A 19,913-nucleotide genomic window follows, 5' to 3' on the forward strand; every position below is an offset into this window, starting at 1 on the left:
ATCATTAGGGAAGGGGCTTGGAGGGTAGAGGAGAGAGCTGCAAGCTCATACTATTTATATTTTTTGTTTAAACTGTGGGAGATCAGTTAACTGTTTGCTAAAAAAAAATTTGGTTCTCTCCCTTCCATGGAATAGCCCCGTGGCAGAAATACAACCCCCACCCTCTCACCAGCCCCTTCCATCTAAATGGAGCCATGGGACTGACCTCTGGCCAGTGGCATGAGTGGAAAAATGTTCTCAGACTCACAAACCTACCAGAGCTCAGCCCCGCCCTTCTAGTCTTCTGACCGGCTAGAATGGACATGGTCCCAAAGGCAACCTTAGAAACCATGTTCTGAAGGTGGTGTTGCTTTTGACATTCTGAATCCTTGAATGACTGCATGGAGGGGGACCCTCTATCTACCTGCTCACCACCCAGCACTATTTCAATGAAAACAAAACATGCATTGTGCTGAGCCATCAAAATCCTTGGGTTTATTTGTACAGCAGCTAGTGTTCCGTAATTAATAAAAAATGTAATCCTTTGCACTAGTACCCTGAGGTTAAAAATAAATTCTAAAATATGTAGCACTGCAGCAGAAGGCAAGAAAATTGATACTGGAGGCTGAAAATATGAAGACCCATGTTATATGGTACCAAATCATTTCATAAACTGTTGTCCTCAATTACTTGGTGAACAATGTGTCTACTGAGCCTGTAGCTCCCAGAATAGAGGCTGGTAAACCCAAAGTTAGTGCACCATGGCTCTTTCTGGCTTTGTTTAGCAAGTCAGTACAAGGAAGAGCTGAGCTCAGGCAAAAATGTGCTGGTTCAAGAGCAGAAAGAAAAGAAATAGAATGAGTCCAGAAATGTGGAGTCTTCTGTTTTGAACTTCAAAGAGTAAGTGAAAACATGGAATAAAGGCTTTGAGCAACCAAAGCCCGTTAAGACTTCTCTTTAAACAGGCAGTTTCATCACCACAGCAAAGATCACTTTAAGGGTGCTTTCTTCACAGCCAAGCCTATTTTTTTTTTTCAGATGGCTTCAAGATGGCTGCTATTAAGTTGAAGGAGAGAGGTATAGTGCTTAGGATGCAAAGAAATTAATCAGATTAAAGAATTGTGACCGGGAAAGAACCCCATGTGTGTATATAGGCACATGGGAATGATGGAAACAAATATTGCAGAAGCTTACTCAGTATTTGAAGGAATTATATTGCCAAAGAGTTCATTAACCCAGGCTACAAAAGTTTTGGTTGTTCAAGGCTTAAAGCAGTCCTTGAGTTCCCAAACACACACGGCCAGAAAGCAGGCTCCAAGATCTGCACAGTCTTCCAAAAAGGGTGCTTTCTCCATCCCCTCCTTCAATTGTGGCCGTGAGGGAAAGTGGGCAAGGAAGAACCTCCCGGGGGCATAGCCAGGAACCTCAAACAGCAACAGACAAGGGAGTTCCACCCACAGAGCAGAATCGGGTCGAATCGAGGAATCTGTTGAGACCTTCTCTGTGCCTACCCTGGCTTTCTGCTTACTGCCAATGCCTGCAACCCTGTAACTGAGGGATTTTTTTTTTCTTTTTTTTTGGCCATGGGAACACATGAAACAAGCCTGAGATGCTAAAGTGTTACTGCCTCCAGAAACAGGCCTCAACCAATGTTGGAGGATAAATATCCCCGCCCCATCTCCCTTTGGACTGGGTAACCCCCAAGCGTGCCCTACACTCTATGTCTGTGGGAGTGAGTTCCTGTTGCCCATGATGGAAATGGCTCAATAACCCTCCCTTTATTGGCTTCCTCTCCTTCTCTGTCTCTTCTCCCCAATCTGCCACCTCTCAAGTCAACTCAATACAGGGTCAGGGGGACCTCAACTCAAGACAGAATTTCTCCCACTGCCTGGCATGGGGTCTTCACAGTGATATCATTGGAGGCTTTCCCCCTTTATTGCCACAGTTTAAACAAACTGTGATCTCCCACAATTTAAACAAAAAAATCTCTTCTAAAGGTGAACAGTTGAAACCATAGACTAAAAAAAATTACTAAAACTACTATTAATATTATCCTCAGGAGTAAACTGTTTTTTTCATTTAAAAGTTTATTATTCAAGTAATTTGAATTTATTTTAGAGAAATTAGAGAACAGATGAATGAAAAGACCTGCTATCCTTCTACCCAGAATATTTATTTTGATGTTTTAGTTTGTGTCTGTTCCAGACCCTGTTTCCATGCATTCCATTCATTCATTCACTAAAAATTTTTTCACTGGGTTTTGCTATGTGCCAAGCAGTGTTCTAGGCATTTGGAATACATCAATAAACACAGCAGACAAAGATTCCTGGTTCTCAGGAAAAATGCATTCTAATTGGAGGAGATGGATGATTAAAAATATATATATATTTTACAATTTATTTTTATATATATTACATATGTTATATATTACATAAATAAGATATATATCCTTTTAACAATTTATTTTTATATCATATGTTATATAATATATGGTTATATATTATATATATACATATATGTTTGCCTGTATAATATATGTTTACATATATGTTTACATGTATTATATGTTTACATATATTATATATAAACATATATACATATACATATATTATATATACATATATTATAAATAAAATATATATAAATATATTTATATATTTATATATGAAATACATATATAAACATACATAATATATAAACATTATATATTATATATAATATACAAACATATACAATAAATTATATATGTAAACATATATAATAAATTATATATGTAAACATATATAATAAATTATATATGTAAACATATATAATAAATTATATATGTAAACATATATAATATATTATATATGTAAACATATATAATATATAAATTGTAAAAAAGATGTATTTTTTATTTATATAAAAAATATATTTTTATATATTTTTTCTTATATATGTTATATAACTAAGATATGTATAATTTATATAAGTAAATTGTTTAATGTGTCATCAGGTAAAAAATGCTATAGGAAAAAGAAAAAGCAGAGCAGGATAAAAGGGGACCAGGACAGCTGGAAGGGGATTGCAATTTTAAACACAGCAGGTAGGGTGGGTTTCACTGAGGAGGTGGCGTTTGAAGGAGATGCAGACAGATATCTGTGGCAGGAGCATTGCAGGCAGAGTGAGCAGCAACGCAGTCCCTGAGGGGAATGGGACTGGTGTTCTCGGGCATAGCCAGGAAGCTGGCAGGCTGGAGCAGGGCGAGAGATGGGGAAACTGCTAGGAGATGAGGTCAGGGAGCAGCCCAGGGAAGGGGGACGCAACACGCATCCTCGACTTTCATTCTCTGTGAGATGAGGAGCCTCTGCAGCATTTTGAGCCGAAGGGTGACACCATCTGACATATGCTGTCAAAGGTCGACTCTGGCTGCTTTGGGGACACCAGGCTGTGGGGGTGTAAATTTAGGAGCTACTACTGCAGTAATCCCTGAGGTAGATGGTGATGAATTGGACCAGAGTGGTTGCAGTGAAGGTGGTAAGAAGTCGTTAGATTTGGGAAATGTATTTTGACGTGAGGGTTAATGGGATTTCCTGAAGGATTTGATCTAGAGTGCAAGAAAAAGGGAGGCATTTAAGATGATTTGCAGGGTTTTGGCTTGAGCATAAGGAAGGATTTAAATGCCAACAAGTGGATTAAGGAAGACCGTGGATGAGCAGGTTTAAAGGGGGGAAAATTCAAGGGTTCTGCCTGGGATGTGATCAACTGGAGGTGTCCATTAGAAATGTGGCCAGGCAGTTGGATTTTTGAGTCAGTAGTTTGGGAAATCTAGAGTAGATGTTGTTTAAAGCCACAACAGGATAAGGTCAAAGGAATCAGTATGGGCAGAAAAGAGAAGAGAACTAACATTAAGTTGGAGGCTGGGCGTGGTGGCTCACGCCTGTAATCCCAGCACTTTGGGAGGCCAAGGTGGGTGGATCACCTGATGTCAGGAGTTCAAGACCAGCCTGGCCAACATGGTAAAACCCCATCTCTACAAAAATACAGAAGTTAGCCAGGCATGATGGCGGGTACATATAATCCCAGCTACTTGGGAGGCTGAGGCGGGAGAATCACCTGAACCCGGGAGGTGGAGGTTGCAGTGAGCCAAGATCACACCATTTCACTCCAGCCTGGGCAACAGAGTGAGACACCATCTCAAAAACAAAAAGAAAAAAAAAACAGTTGGGAAATAACTTGGGAGGCTGAGGCAGGAGGATCACTTGAGGCCAGGAGTTTGAGCCCAACCTAGGCAACATAGTGAGACTCCATCTCTATGAAAAAAAAAAAAAAATTAGCCAAGAATTGTGGTGTGTGCCATGGTCCCAGCTACTTGAGAGGCTGAGGTGGGAGGATCCCTTGAGCTCAAGAGGTTGAGGCTACGGTGAGCCATGATCATGCCACTGCACTCCAGGCTGAGCAACAGAGTGAGACTCTGTGTCATTAAAAAAAAAAAAAAAAAAAGTTGAGAAGAAGAGGAGGGTGCAGCGAAGAAGACTGAGAAGGAGGACACAGTGAGGCAGGAGGAGATCCACAAGAGGGTAGAGTTCTGGAAGCCTGGTAAAGGCCAGTGCAGGAGGTGGGGTGGGGGTGATAAGGACAGAAATGGCTACGGGGCTTAGCACTATGGAGGCCACTGGCAACCTCACATTTGTGAAACCTGACTGAAATAGGTTTAAGGGGGCAGAATTGGAGGTTTTACTGCAAAAGGTAACAAAGAAATTAGGTGGGAGCTGGTGGGAGCAGAGTGAAAAGAATTTTGTTGTTGTTGTTTTGTGCCTTTTTCTGAATAGAAAAAAATAACAGCATACAGCATATTTGCATGATAATATTCAACAATAATAGAGATATAATGTTTTGATCCAATCAACAACATTACAAATGTTCCAGAGGGGGCTGGGCCCAGTGGCTCATGCCTATAATCCCAGTGCTTTGGGAGGCCAAGGGAGAAGGATCGCTTAAGGCCAGGAGTTGGAAGTTACAGTGAACTGTGATAGCACCAGTGCATGCCAGCCTGAGCAACAGAGTGAGACTCGGTCTCAGAAAAACAATTTCAAATGGGATTTACTATATATGCTTTTCTTTTCTTTTTCTTTTTTTCTTAATTGAGGCAGGGTCTTGCTCTGTCGCCCAGGCTGGAGTGCAGTGGCATGATCTCAGCTCACTGCACCTCTGCCTCCCAGGCTCAAGCGATTCTCCTGCCTCACCCTCCTGAGTAGCTGGGATTACAAGTGTATAACGTTATGCCTGGCTAATTTTTTGTATTTTCAGTAGAGACGAGGTTTCACCATGTTGGCCAGACTGGTCTCGAACTCCTAACCTCAGGTGATCCGCCCACCTTGGCCTCCCAAAGTGCCGAGATTACAGGCGCGAGCCACCGTGCCTGGTCCATTTTCATTTTCAATGCCTGAGAATGTTCTCTTTTTTGAATGTATCATAATTCATTTAACCAATTTCTTACCATTGGATGTTTTCATTTTTTATTTTTAATTTTTGCTTTTATAAATAATCATGCAGTGGACATCCTTATACATATAAATCAGCCCAATTTTCTAACTATTGCCTTAGGATGAGTTTCTAAGAGTAGAAGTGCTGGGTCAGAAAATGAAAACATGTTAAATAATTTTAACGCATATCAAATAGCTAAATCTCCATTTTAGAATCAACCAAAGTCACTTAGACCTGCTCTTCTCACGGTTATATTTTTCTATTATACCTGTCAGGGTGCATATGTTACATTTATTTGTGTGATTATCTGATTAACGTCTGTTTCTCCCACTAGACTGCAACCCAGTGAGTGCAGAGATGGCACCTGTTTCTGCTCACCACTGTATCCTTAGCTTTTGGCTGACAGCTTGTCATACAGTAGGCAGTCAGTAAATAACTGCTGATGAGGGAATGAATGGATGTAAAGCTTAATTCAATGAATAGGGTGGAAGATCATACTAGATAATGTCATTTGGGGATAAAATAAAATGTGACTATCAGTCACCCCCAGTGCCATGCAGGGTACCTGCATGTAGCTCCAAAAGTGTTTGCAGTTGACTAATTAATGCATGAATGAAGTATATCTCTTTTATAAAATCCACCTTCTTGTGTGGCTTAATGAATGGAATAATTGTGGATCCTCCCAAGGTCACTTCTTTGGAGAAAACACAGGCTGCATTTGGGTGCAGCTCCCTGGGGCCTGGCTAACTCTTAGCCAAACTCCTGTTTCCAGCATGGAGTGCCTTGGTCCAGTGGCCAGCAGGTGGCAACAAATGGTTATTAAAGCGGCGGCCGAGTGCTAGAGGCTCTCTCCGGATGAGGTGTCTCTCCTGCTGTGCCCCCAGGGCCTGTGTTTTGGAAACTCCAGCAAGCCAGCCCAGCAGGCCCTTTCGGGTGAGGAAGGCACCCCAGGAACTACAGGTGCTCCTCAGAAGAGTCAAGAAAGAGGGGTCAACTCTAAGCCCCTGAAAGAACCCGACTTTGCATTTCTATTTCACAAGCTTACAGTTCTGAGTAATTGTACTGGAGGGCTGTAGAGCCAAAGGCAATTCATGTGCAAATCTAGGCTTCTTCAGGCGTGAGATTTCATCTGGTTTACACCAGATGACCTGCCTCTGTCATGTCTCACTCTGTCTGCAATGGTCAGTTTCTTCTGTTTTTTTTCAGCCAGGCTCAGTGCTATGCAATCACGCTGACAGTCTGTAGTAATGATTGGGTTTGTTACCACTGGATTACACAAAGGCTTCTAACTACATACAAAGAGGTTGCTGACCACTCATCATGGGTTCCCCCGACCTTGGTGTTGTTTCTTCCAGGGGCAGGGATGGATTTGCCCCCGTCCTGATTCACAATCTCCCTTTTTCTCTGGGTCTAACGGTAGAGGGGAAATCACCCTGTACTGAAATCCTGTTAGCTACCACCTCATTCTTGCAGCAGCTCAGCTGTGCACGTGACATATGTCATGTGTCTGAGCTCACTTAGATCCAAGTACCAGGAGGGGAATCTGATATTTCTGACCCCAAACACGGTGCTCTGTCCACTACACTCATGGTTCAAACTGTGCTCCAGGAAGCTCTCCTGAGGTGGCCATGAGAGAAGGAAAGGAGGAGAGATCGCGGACGGGGAGGAGTGGCCAAAAGGGTGGTGCTCCCTGCTTCCCACCCTTCCTTCATCTAGAACAGCTGTGCTTTGATTTTTAAAATATACGTGTGCGTACATTAAATTATATATGTAATCTTTCTCTTAACTTTCCTTTCAGAAGGAGGAGAAAAATCTGCACCTCTTTCTCTCAAGGGATACTTTGTCTCTGGGGTACTTTCTGACCCAGTGGACCCCTGGCAGAAGTAAGCGTGGACTGTGGCTACAGGACCACGCAGAGTCAACACGAACTGAAGCCAGGCCTTGGCCATGGCAGCTCTGGGGTCCAACCACTTGATCAATGCAGGAAATGCTTTGATGGCAGAATTCTTCCATGGCCAGCTTCTCATATTCTCTGGGACAGACACAAACCAAGAAAAATGAGTGTGGCGCAGAATCTGATGTGTCCTTCCTGTACCCCCTGCTGGTAGCAAAAAGTATGTCTTGAACTTTTCTTTGTTACACACAGTCTGGGTAATAACAGACTGAAGGAAAACTAAAGAAGCTTGGGAGGCTAAGTTCAATGACAAATGAAGAACTAAGGTAGAGAAAAAAGAGAATTGAGAAAGTGTCTGGGTGTCTGGAGAAGTTGGGGGAATAGAGAGGGAGGAGATATAATTGGCCAGATAACTTGAGAGTGGGAGAGGAGTGCAAACATTATTTTTGAGGCGCTTTGTTGGATATTTAAAATGCACTCCTACCTTTGGCATTTTCTCAAAAGGCAAGAAAGATTTGTTTCAATTCTATTTTTCTGCTGGACTGAACCAGTGCCAACACTGGACCATGTAGGATCCTGGGTTTATTTCAGTTACATAAGCAAACGTTGCTGTGATTTGGAATAGTCAAAGCCATGAATGTTTCTCAACTTCCATTTTGTCAGCTGCTTGAGTTTCTATTCTGAGAGGTGCTAACTGTTAACATTGTTATTCACTTGTGTTCCCTAAATCACTTTTAATTAGTTTTAATTTGAACCAAGAATGTTCTACTGTTGAAACTATGTCAAGAATGATCAAAAATGAAATTAATAAAGAATTCACGTCAAAAAAATTTGCACTAATATTACAGTATTTTATAATGTCTATCTCAGCAGAGTCACAGATAATTTAGAATTTTTAATTTTTTTAAGTGATTTTCCTCAAAGCGATAATAGCCTTGGTAAAGACTTTAGTTAAACATTATTTTTCACCTCTCACGCATTTTGTGTAATGAAATTTTTCTATCATCTTCCAGTGGAATTAATTGCATTGGTGCAAAAAATGCAATCAAATCGATGACTGAATTTAGCCTTTGAAACCTCACGTCTAGCTGGGATAGTTACTATATTCATTACATACTGAAAAATGATAAGCAGTAAGCTTTTCTGCTAAAAAACTGCCAAAGATAAGTTTTTCAAGGCTCTCAAAATATCCTAAAGCTGACAATACAAGAAATGTTAAAATATTGTTGGAATTTGTAACGGAATCTTCCTTCTCTTCTTTTCCTGTTTAAGACAATGGTAGTTAGTTGTCCACTAATCATTAATACATGATTTTCTAACAAAGACTTGCATATCCTTTTGGCTAAAAAGTGGCCAAATATCAGAGAGCTAGAAGTTTGGGAGACAGCCTTTAGTCTTTTCCAAAGCATGTAAGCCCTTTTGAATCATTTTGGGTAAATGGCGAAGATTAAACAGAATTCATAAAGGGTTTCTGATACATAAGTGGAATGTGCCTGTGAGGACACTACACATGACAATAATCTAAGCATGCTCTCTTTTAGTCCCAAAACGTGTAGAGTAATGTCACATGAAATTTACAGGAGGCCGTTGACTTGGACTGAGCTCCTGCACCAGGCCTAACAGACCAAACCAAAATGGAGTCACTCATGCTGAAGTTCACACCACCAAGCCAAAACTGAGTTGTTTATCTGATCTTCCAAGAAATCAAGAAAGACAGGGAGATAACAGCCCAATCCCCAAACAGGCCAGTTTTTGCTGGCATGATAGGAAGTCCCCTCTGCTTCAAACTTTACAAAGAATGTAACTTGGAAACAACCAATCTGCTTTTTGTTCTCCGTTTCTGCTTTCCTCAACCATTTTCTGACCATAAAACCGACATCCTCTGCTCGGCTCATGGGAACACTCATTCTATTTTGTAGAATGAGGTGTTGCCCGATATTCTAGATTTGCAAATAAAAGCCAATTAAGATCTTTAAATTAAATCTGTTGTAACTTTGTCTTTTGACACTAATAAATGCACGAACAGGTTTCTTTAGAGAAAGCCCGTGATATGCAGGGTATGTTTGACAAGTGCTGTGGTCAAATGTGATATTGTTTACATTCTCATTTTCATAATTTTCTTAAGTACTATGTAATTTGGTCTTGGGAATGCTTCGCTAATTATGGGTGAGGAGGATGGGCCTTGTATGTGACAGAATGATTTAGTGTTCTGTAGTTCAGTGGAAAGAGTGTAGATGTGTTGAATATTTATGACGTTTTACCTTCTCTCTTTGTTACAGAGGCCTTACAACAAATTAAAACATGTGTGTCAGCTCCCTAATTATCTAGCTAGACTTTTAAAGATTGGCTAGTTAAGGCTGAATTTTATTCAAGCACTACTTCATCTGTCATACTATTTTAAGTACATTAGCCTTGTTAGCCTATTATATGGCCATGATCAGTACTGTTTAAATTGCCAACTTCTACGAGTCCCTTCTGTGTGCTCTGGCTCAGTCAATGCATTAGTGGTACTAGCTTAGTTTTGTCACAGTTCTGGGCACATTGGCAGTCCCCGGGTGGGAGGCCTGGAGCTCCTGAGTAAACATAGTGCATCTGCCTGGAGCTTCAATTTTACTTGAGGATTTGGAAAAATATAAATTAATCGATTTAACCATTTATTTAATGTGCTCCAATTCTTTATTTAATTTGCTGCAAAGCAAACAAAATTATGCATTAGCTATGTTATGACTAAAACCCAAATGTTGTTGAATACTTTCAGTGATAGAATAACAGCGTGTAAACCCAGAAGTATGACTGCTTAGCTGTCAGATTTCCAGCCAGAAACCGGCTGAGAAAAAAATGTGATGACACTCATCCTGAGAAGTGTTGGGACGGAGCCTCACCTGGCTTCTGGGTGAGGCAGTCCAAAGCCTACTCCCATCTCATGTCAAAGTCCCCTGTCATTGCACAGGAACTGCAGGGACTGTTCAAGAAGGAACAGGAAGCCTCCAACCCAAGGGAAGGGGACTCATCCTGTTGTCAGGTGAGATCCTGAGAAGCATGGGTGAGCTCAGCATGGGCAGGGCCATTGAGGAAGTTCCTCTTTCCTCAGCTAAGCCGCACTGGCCAGGAGGTCCCTGAGTCCTGAGAGCATCCTCTCAGAGCTGTCCACGTTACTCTCCAGACCTGGTCGTGGCACCTCTCAGCTCCTGGTGCCTGAGTCCCTGCCTTTGACTAGGATCACCATTTATCACCTCCCACTGCACCCATTGCCCCTCACCCGCCCAGTGTGGTGACACAGTCTTGCTCAGGTCCAGTCCTAGTCCTGTGAGAGAGTTTCTGCCCTTGACTTTGGTCCACATTTCCAGTTCCTGTCTTTATGTGGTCCACTGCCAGGACTATAGACGAGTTCAACCAATGAACAATATAAAGTTTGATCTTTCTGTGAAAATAAATATGAATGCAAAATTCACATGAATGCTTAAAATATCAGACCTCAAAGATGAGTGCTGTCTATCTGTGGCCCCTTTGAGCAATCCCTGTGCCCCTGGAGGATGCATTCATCCGCTGCTGTTACAGCGCCACCAGCAGTCACTTTTGAGGAGTGCAGCTCCAAGGGATGACGGTATAAGGGGAAGAATTCAGCCAACGTGAGACGTCCTCCAGCAAAATCAGAGACAGTGCCCTTCAGAGGGCTCGTGTCCTGCTGGAATTGGGAAATTCCATAAGGCTGCAGATATTCAGCCTCCTAACTGAACTCTATGCAATGCCTTTATCCCCTCCTCCTGATCTGTGCAAAATATCAAAGGAATAAAACCTGTTTTCTTTCTTAGTGGTTGCACCAATTTTGTGCAGTCTGGTTCTTTTCTGTTTTTCTGTAAAATTGTTTTCAGAAGTACTTAAAGTTGTTGTGGTGAAAGTTAACTTTATGATGCTTGTTTTTCGTTTCAAAAACAATAAAGGCAGCTTTGGCTCGTGCTGAGAACCTGAGCTAAGATAGCAGGAGATAGGATTCCAGGGCCTTTTCAGCTTCCTTGTGATGACTTGTAAAACAGCACACACAGCCTTGGCTCTATCCTCTTCCCACCCCGCACCCCCTTTCTTAGAAACATGAGGAGCCCAGGCAGGCATGAGAAACCTTTCTGAGCATGAGAGTCTCACTGAACCGAACGGTCAGAGGATGACTAGGCCCCACCTTGTCCTGGACAAACGGCTGCTGTCCCAATGTTTTCCTCCTTGCTCCTAGGATGGGGGCTTTCAGGATACATTTTGGGTGGGAAGAAATGCACCACAAGGCATCCCTAATTTGAGACGGGGCTGTGATAGTCTTTGCTTTAGCCAGGCCAGTTCCAGACCTGATGCAATTAATCCTGCATTAAGGTCGAAGCTGCTGACCCCTCTCAGAGGGCCCCTCAAGTTCTACCTCTTAAAAATATAAATATCAGTCCCAGAGACTGATCTTTGGCTCATATTTCCTAGAGAAAAATACTTGAAAAATTTGCAGGCATGTACTTCTGTGCTCATTTCAATTCTGAAGGTGAATTGGCATGGTGCTGATTAAGGAGGACCCTGTCATTGATTAGAATGGTCACCTTAAGTAGGGACTTGTTCCTAGTGCCTGGCTCTGTGAAAGCATCCCCAGCCTGCCAGTGACACAGCATTTGTGTATCCCTTTTTGTCCTAAACCAGAGCTCATTCTTGTACCATATGTATAAAGACTGATACTTTGCAGATGGAAATTCCTCCCTGAGACAGAGACAGATCATCTGCCCCCCTCCCATATGGCTTAGGAAGGGCAAAGAAAGAGCCAGAGGAAGCAAGCTTAGAAAGTGAGAGCAAGGGAATCGGGAGAGAACAATTCAAAGACAGAACTGGGAAGCAGGTTTTAGAAATAGGAGGTTGTTGTCAGAGACCCAAGGGAGACATATGAGGGAGCTTCCTGGGTGTTGATGTGGCCTGAATCTTTACACTGGGCCTGGTGTCTGGGAGAAAGAGCCGTGCCTTCAGGGATGAGAGGCTGAAGGAAAAGCCTGGCTGCCTGCTGTGGGGATGCAGTGAAGATGTGGGGTGGGGTGGGGGCTAGAGAGAGAAAGCAAACTGGGATTAAGGAGAACATTCAGCAAGCCAGGCAATGCTGGGCTCTGCAAAGATCTGGGACCATCTCTGTATTTGGTGTCTGAATGTTCTCACAGTTTAATAAGGCAGTTCTTCCACCTGGATTGGAATAGGGTAAGTGCACACCCTTTCCTTCTTCCCTGCCATCCCCAAGGAGATGCCACAAGGATACCCCACTTTGGGACATAAATTCTAACATACTTGATTTTTTAAAGATCAGTGTCATCACCCAAAAGTTATGCTTGCTGTGTTCATGGTCTGCATTTATGCTGTCTGAATTTGCCTTGTCAAAGCCCGGCTTTTCTCCAGAATCCCACTATGGCAGGAGATCAAGGGAGGGCCTCATGCTCTCCAGCAAATGATAAAATTCCACAGCGAAGCTTTCCCAGCATCACCCAGAAAGAACCCAGAATTAGCTGGGTTCTGACAACCATAGCACATGTCCCCACACAGGCTGTGCACCTTGACTGAGCAACACCCCTGTCCTCAGCCAGCAGAAGACTCGCTTGGCCTGGTGTGGGCAGAAAACATGCCCCAGGCTTTTCTCTTGGCACAGCTTGCTTGGAGCCCTCTCTGCTCCCCCAGAGCCACAGCTCTGCCCCTCGCCCCAGTGATGGTGCTGTGGTTTGCTTACTTTGACATATTCGTTCCTAACACGCTGAAGATGAAAGGCAGGAAATGTGCAGTTCCAGTTCCCATAGCAGGAGCGGTTGGACCACGTTGCGTCACATTTACAGAAAGGTCATGGGATCCTGAAGGCAAACACAGCATAGGCTGACCTCAGGCCCAGGGGCTGGCCTGGCACAGCACATGCTGGGCGCTGCCCGCCCCTAGATGGAATCCCTCCTCACCACGGACTGACCACAGCCTGGCCCACTCCCACCACTGTCTGTGACTGAAGCCACCTCCTCACAAGGTCACTCCTCTTGGGGCTCCCCACTGTCCCAGAGAGAGCCCACTTCCTCCCAGACCACTCCCAGTCCTGGCAGTGTGACTGCTGCTGAGTGATGAATACGGAACTCTCCCTGCCTTTCCACTTCTCTTCGAGCAGGAAGTGCCTCCAGATCTTTGGGGCAGAGATTGGAAACCCCCAGTATTCTAAAAAAGTGGCAGAACTTGACCCACCAAGACCCAAAGGGAAAAAAAAAAGCCAAGGCCTTGCTGTTTTCCCTCAGTGACCATCGGCCCTTCCTGCAGTCCCCAGCCAGCTAGATGATTCTTCTCTAAAACACGCCATCTTTTCCATAAGATATAACTAAGCATCACTTCCACCCACACTCAGGATGTTAAGACATTTGAAGAATAATTTGTTCTAGACCCGAAAAAAACCTTGCAGGAAGAATTCCACTTCCCTTCCTCCAGGTGTGTGCCATGTGGCTGGGTTATGGGGGCAGTGGGGGCTGTAACTGGCTTTGTATGTGGCCATTTCCTGCCTTTGGTGCAGTTAAACCAAGCCCTTGGTCATTAGGCTGCAGGAATAACATTTGTGCATTTCATTTCCTTGGGGATGATTTTTTAAAGTGGCTCTAATGCACCTGATCACATTCAGATGTGTTCCCAGGGAAGCAGGCGATTTGAGAGTGCAGTAAAGCCAGCTCGCGTGTGCCCAGATCCAGCTCAGTTTCCTGTTCAACAGAAGCCACTAAAGACAGGTACTCAGGGTTGATAATGTCCTTTTGTGCCTTTGTCTGGGGCAGCTCATTAAGGTAGAGACACCTCAGCGCTGACAGGACAACCCCTTCCTGTGTGTTCCAGGGAAACCTAATTGACTACAAAACCTTTTTTTTTTTTTTTGATGTTACCACTGCCAGATACAAATCCAATTAGCAGCAGAGTTAACTCAGATGAATCCTGGAAACACGGAAATACCACATTCTACAGCTAATCAGACCCGTGGAATGATGACACATCTGGATGTCATCAGGAAGGTGGGATTCTGAGGACAATAGGAGACTGGATGCTCTCAGAGCCCACATGTTCCACTGATTTCAGAGCCCCCTTCTGTGGGTGAATTACAAGGACTTCGAGGATTAACAGTCGGGGGCCAGCTTCTGTCTGCTCAAGGCCTCTGGGTCTAGGAACATCATCGCTTTATTCTGAGGCCAGAGATATTCAAAAGAAGTCGCTAAGGTCTTATTTCCAGTAGAGCCCCTTGGTCCCTCCACAAATCCCTCCCTACAAATCTGGATGGATTTAAGAAACCCTTTGTTTCTTGTTATGTGACCCTTCTCCCAGAGACTTGGGAATCCTGTATTCTGACTCTCCTGAGAGTAGAAGCAAACTAGTAATTTCAAGGCAGAGAGGGATGCTCTGGCCCTCCCTGACCTCCCTTTAAATAATTAATGTTGCCAGGTAGGTGCTAAAAGACTAGGCAGAGAGAAAAATGCCAATGCAAAAGGGCAAGTGCAAAAGGAAATACCTGCCTGGCCTTTGAGTGATCATGATGGTGACTATTCACCATTGCAATGTGGATTGTAATGTTGGAAGACACTCCAGGCTCTGGGAACCTTGCTTTTAGTAATAAAAGCCCCATTTAGAAGTAACCAGGTAGCTAGAACAGCAGGGCTAGAATCAAACCGATCAGAAGCCACGCAGGAGGCTTGTATGGGGGCTTCTCAGGACATCAAGTTTCATCCTGATTGGTGGCCTTGTTGTTTCAGAAGTCCTCACTTGCCCACAGAACAGGTTACTCCTCAACCTACTCGCCTGATTGGTGGGAAAACCCCCACTGGTAGAAGTGGCGGCTGTCAGGGTAGGAGGGCAGGGGCTGGTGCAAGATTTGGAGGCTTTTATCCTTTTTATGTGATGTGTGATATGCTTGGTTCATCTAAGTGTAGTGGGTCTACTCTGGCCTCAGACAGGCGGAAAGCATTTGGAGATAAGCAGGGTGGAAGTCTCTGGAATCAAAGCCCAGGGGCCTGGGAAATCAGCTGGAGCTCTCAGATGTAAGCAGCAGAAACGAACAAGGGCTGTTTTCAGCAGGCAGTATCCATCACAATTACCTTAGGTATTTACTTTACCCTTTTACAAGCCTCAGAATATTTCAAGGCCCCCTTTACTATCTCTGGTGGATTCAGTGGCTCAACATTCTTCATAGCCACAGGCTTTCATGGACTTCATGTTATTATTGGATCAACGTTTCTCACTATCTGCCTTTTCGGTGGAAAAGGAGTGTATTGAATGGCTATGGGGTGGCTCAGAGTCAGCGAGGGCTGCAGCGTGAGCTTGGAAAACAGCAGGAGGGCTCTGGCTCTGGCGCAGCCAGGCTCATGGGCAGAACCACACCAGAAGCCTAGGGCCGGGAGGGCTCTGGGACGCCTGCTGTGGGTTCCTGGACATCACAGTCCCCTATGGGTACCGCTGGTGCTGGGCCTGGCCACCGTAGAGGAACAGCTACCTCCAAGGCCACTGAGGACGCAGGGTTCCACCCCCTGCAGACCCCTGCCATGGTGGTCCCTCATTGTTCCTGCCACTCTCAGCTCTGGCATCTCACTTAAGTCTGTGTGTCCCTAATTGGCCCAGCTCAACCATGTGCCTGTGCCCCACGGCAAGGTGGTAAATATCCACGATGCCTGAATTCCGATGCAGAGCCCACACTCTCCAAGAGGAAAGCTACTGATTGCTCTCTTTATCACCAGCGGACTACAATGAAGACTAAACGAGACAACAGCCTGGCCCTCATGAGGCTGTCCTTTCCTGCCCCTACCGCCCAGCTCCTTTGGTCCAAGCACCAAATTCTGCTTGGTGGATATCCAGGCCCTTCACTTCACTTCACTTCTCTTTCTTCCTCAGGCTGTTGTTCCTTCTGTATCTGTCCTTAGGGCCTCCATAGGGAGGGAAGGGGGCATGAGGTGAAGTCCTGTGCCATTGCTCTCCAGTTTATAGCGAGGCAGGTGCAGCTAGTGGCCAACTGATGGCCACAGCAAGGGTGATAACTGGTTAGAAAATGCCAAGCACCTGCCTCGGAGCTCAGTCCCCACCTGTGAAATAAAGCTGCAGCCAGGGTCTGAGGCTCACACGGAGGAGGAGGGTCTCCAGCAAGGAGGTCACCCTTCAGATGCAGGACAGAGCAGCAGAAGCCAGGCGGAGTTCCACCCTAAGCAAGGTAGGAAGAAAACGGAGTGGGCTGCAGAGCACTGGGAGTTTTTTGAAAAATTATAACAAGACTTCTTTGTTTATCTTCTCCCTGGCTTCCGCAGCCGGTCTGAGTTGGGATAAATTCAGCACAGGAGGAAAATGCAGCATTTCCTCCCCCTCTCCTCCCATTTTAGGTGAGAGGAGGAGGTGGCATGGGGGATAGAGAAAGATCTGGCAAGCTCGCCAGCTGGCGCTGCGGCTGGGCTGAACACAGCGAGCTTGCTCTGCACCCCCACAGAGCGGGGCCCAGAGCAGAAATGCGGAGGTATCCTCTCTCTTTGCTCCCCTTCCACCATCTCCTTAGAAGTCAGGTTGGTCTCAGGCATAGAGGGGGTAGGTAGCCCCTTGCTCAGTATGATCCAAGCGTCCACACACCTGCAGGCCCCTGCAGAGCCCCAACAATCAGGCTCATGGCACGCAGCTTCTGGGGGGAGCCATGTTTTTAAGAGCACACCGTTGCTTTCAGAAAGACCCATTTAAAATGCAAACCTGTAGCTTGGGAACAGCAATATATGACAAGCTCAATCCCCTCACGGAGTTGACCATCATATTACTAAGGGATGGTTCACGGGACAGTTCTAAGGATGGGAGCTGGAGATATTTTGATGCAAGTGAGGACATGCGGTGGTGGGTGCCCTGGGTGTAGGGATCACATGAGGGGCTTGGATAAGAAGGGGCACCAGGAAGATTAGTAGGAATAAGGAATGAGGTTGGAGACAGGGATTGTGAGCACGAGGCCTCTTCACCCCCTTAGGCTTACACTTACAGAGCCTCGCCTCTCCCTAGCATAGGGAAGAAGCTGGAAAGATTTGGATACTGCTGTCCAAAACCCAAAGACCTTTCACAAGACCCTGGGTCTGGACATGTCTGGTCTCCTCCCGATCCCTGTGTTGATGGCGGAGAAGGTGGTGTGATGACAGAGGCCAATGCATTCTGTAGGGGAGAAGGGACTCCCCTAGGAGCTGGATCTAGGGACAGACTTAAGCAGCATTTTATTTTTTGTATCAATTTCATGCATGGTTTGTTTGTTTTAAAATCTGGTTCAAGGCATTGTAGCTATGGAGACTCAGTTATTACTGAGCCTACACTGGGTGGGAGGATGGGGAGGCCTGCGGGGCTGCTGTTGCCCTTTTGAGTAGTTCCATTCTGGTGCCCAGAGGCTGGCATCACAGGGAGTCCTTGGCCCTTGGCCACTGAACAGAATAAAGACTGAAAAAGGGACCATGGAGGTAGGTGACAGAGGTGCATTGCTAAATATTACGTTGTATTTTGTATGAGTCTGTTTGGGCTGCCATAAAGTAAATACAGGCTGGATGGATCACACAACAGATACTTATTTTCTCACAGTTTTGGAGGCTGGAAGTCTAAGATCAGAGTGCCAACAGGGTTGGTTTCTGGTGAGGGCTCTCTTCCTTACTTGCAGACGGCCACCTTCTCACTGTGTCCTCACATGACCTTTTCTCTGTACACACATGGAGAGAGAGAGAGAGAGAGAGATCTCTGGTGTCTCTTCCTCCTCTTATAAGGATATCAGCCCTATTGGATTAGGGGTCTTATGACCTCATTTAACCTTAATTACTTCTTTAAAGGCCTTGTCTCCAAATACAGTCACATTGAAGATTAGGGCTTTGACACGTGAATTATGGGGTGATAACATTCAGTCCATAACATACCTATATACATACGTATGCATATATGTTAACAGTAATCTTCTGGTGATGGAATATGAGTGCATTTTTTTCTTTGTGTTCTATGATCTCCAGGTTTCTGCATTAAGAATATCTTACTCCTGTACTTACAGGAAGAAAGCAACAGGTAATAGTTTCTAAAGAGAAGGAACACATTTTCAGTTCAAAATAACATGTACTGTAGGATTATTTCTAGAATTACATCTATAACTTGTGTGCCCATCTACGGACTCACCTGCCTACCCATCTGTCCATCGGTCCATCCTTCCACCTATCCATCCATTCTTCAGTTCTTCCTTCCATTCTTTTTTCCATCTGTGTATTTGCATTGAGAGATATATGGAATGATAATGAACAAAATGTTTGTGATGGTTGTTTCCGTATGGTGGAGTTTTAAGTGATTTTGTATTCTTCGTACTTATCTCTTTTGCTTGAAATTTGTAATAAGGAGGTACGTAAATTTTTTCTCAATACACAACATTGAACTTTTTATTTGCTTACACACATGATCTGAATCACTTGATTCTGGAACAGTAGTTGGTCTAACACAGCATCTCTGCTCTATTCATAGGGTGGGTTCTAATCACCAAGCCTAACTGAGCGTTCCTAGCTGGCAAGACTGAGAGCAACTCTGACCCCACAGCCCTGGTCATGCTGAGGTTGCCAAGCTCAGCGTGTAAAGTGGAGGTGTAGCTCAGTGGGGGAGAAGAGAGGGAGTTTGCAGGCTACACCTGGGCTCCATTTAAACCCACAGCCGGGCATCTCAAGCCTTTGATGTATGCTGTGCAACTGGCTGGTGGGTCTGTAGCTGGCGAGGCTCTGCCATTTACAACTCCAGGGTGACTGCTAAGTGCCCTCAGGGCCTTCCTGCCCAGCTGCAATTGTCATCTCTGTTCCAGTCTCCCCTGACTCCCACTATTCTGAAACTGGGGCAGGAGATCCTGTGGAAAGATCTCCAAGGGCCTCTGAGCTTAGAGATCTCCAAGGTCAAGGATATGGCTGTAGAACATTTTTAGCTCCAGTAAAATAGATAAGCAGCCTTCTGTGTTCATGGATTTGCAGAGCATTTTCTGAGTGTTGGAGAGCAAAGGAGTAGTAGGCACTTTCTCACCTAGGGTGGGAGTGAGAATGACACAACAGTTTAGGAAAACAGGCTAGCATTCATTATCTAGGAGAGGCGAAGATACACTGGCACCATGACATAGCAACCCTGCTCCTAGGCACATGCTTTGCATCTGGAGATGTATAAGGATGATCATGAGAGTGTTTTTTCTAATAGCCCCATGCTGGAAGCAACCCAATGCCCATCAACAGTTATAGATGGCCTGCATAAATTGAGCTATATTTGTACAGTGGAATGCTATCCATCTGTAAAGATGAACTAATTACAGCTAGGGCAACAACATGGTCATAACCCACAAACATAAAGTCGAGTGAACAAAGAAAATCGAAAAAGAATATATACAGCATTATATTGTTCATGTGAAGTTCAGAAACAAAGCCATATTTTTTTTAGGGATGCATACAAAAGTAGTAAAAATATGGAAAAAAATTTATAAAACACAGGATACGGATACCCAGGGGAAGGAAAGGAATCAGAATCAGCCAGACTTTCTTTCCCAGGGTGGACAGGGACTTCTGGGGTGCCTGGCAAT

At 44.6% G+C, this 19,913-nt stretch overlaps 1 long non-coding RNA gene across 1 annotated transcript in view; it reads left to right on the plus strand.

Moving 5' to 3' along the window:
- LOC129397283 (uncharacterized) overlaps positions 1 to 11,160 on the plus strand; it is a 47,991-nt gene extending 36,831 nt beyond the window's left edge. The window contains exon 3 of the long non-coding RNA XR_008624544.2: positions 7,244 to 11,160. This is a non-coding gene — a long non-coding RNA (uncharacterized LOC129397283). The remainder of the gene's footprint in view (positions 1 to 7,243) is intronic.
- Positions 11,161 to 19,913: the final 8,753 nt, after the last annotated feature.

Source organism: Pan paniscus, chromosome 13, assembly GCF_029289425.2.
Source record: "Pan paniscus chromosome 13, NHGRI_mPanPan1-v2.0_pri, whole genome shotgun sequence".
Taxonomy (NCBI): Eukaryota; Metazoa; Chordata; class Mammalia; order Primates; family Hominidae; genus Pan; species Pan paniscus.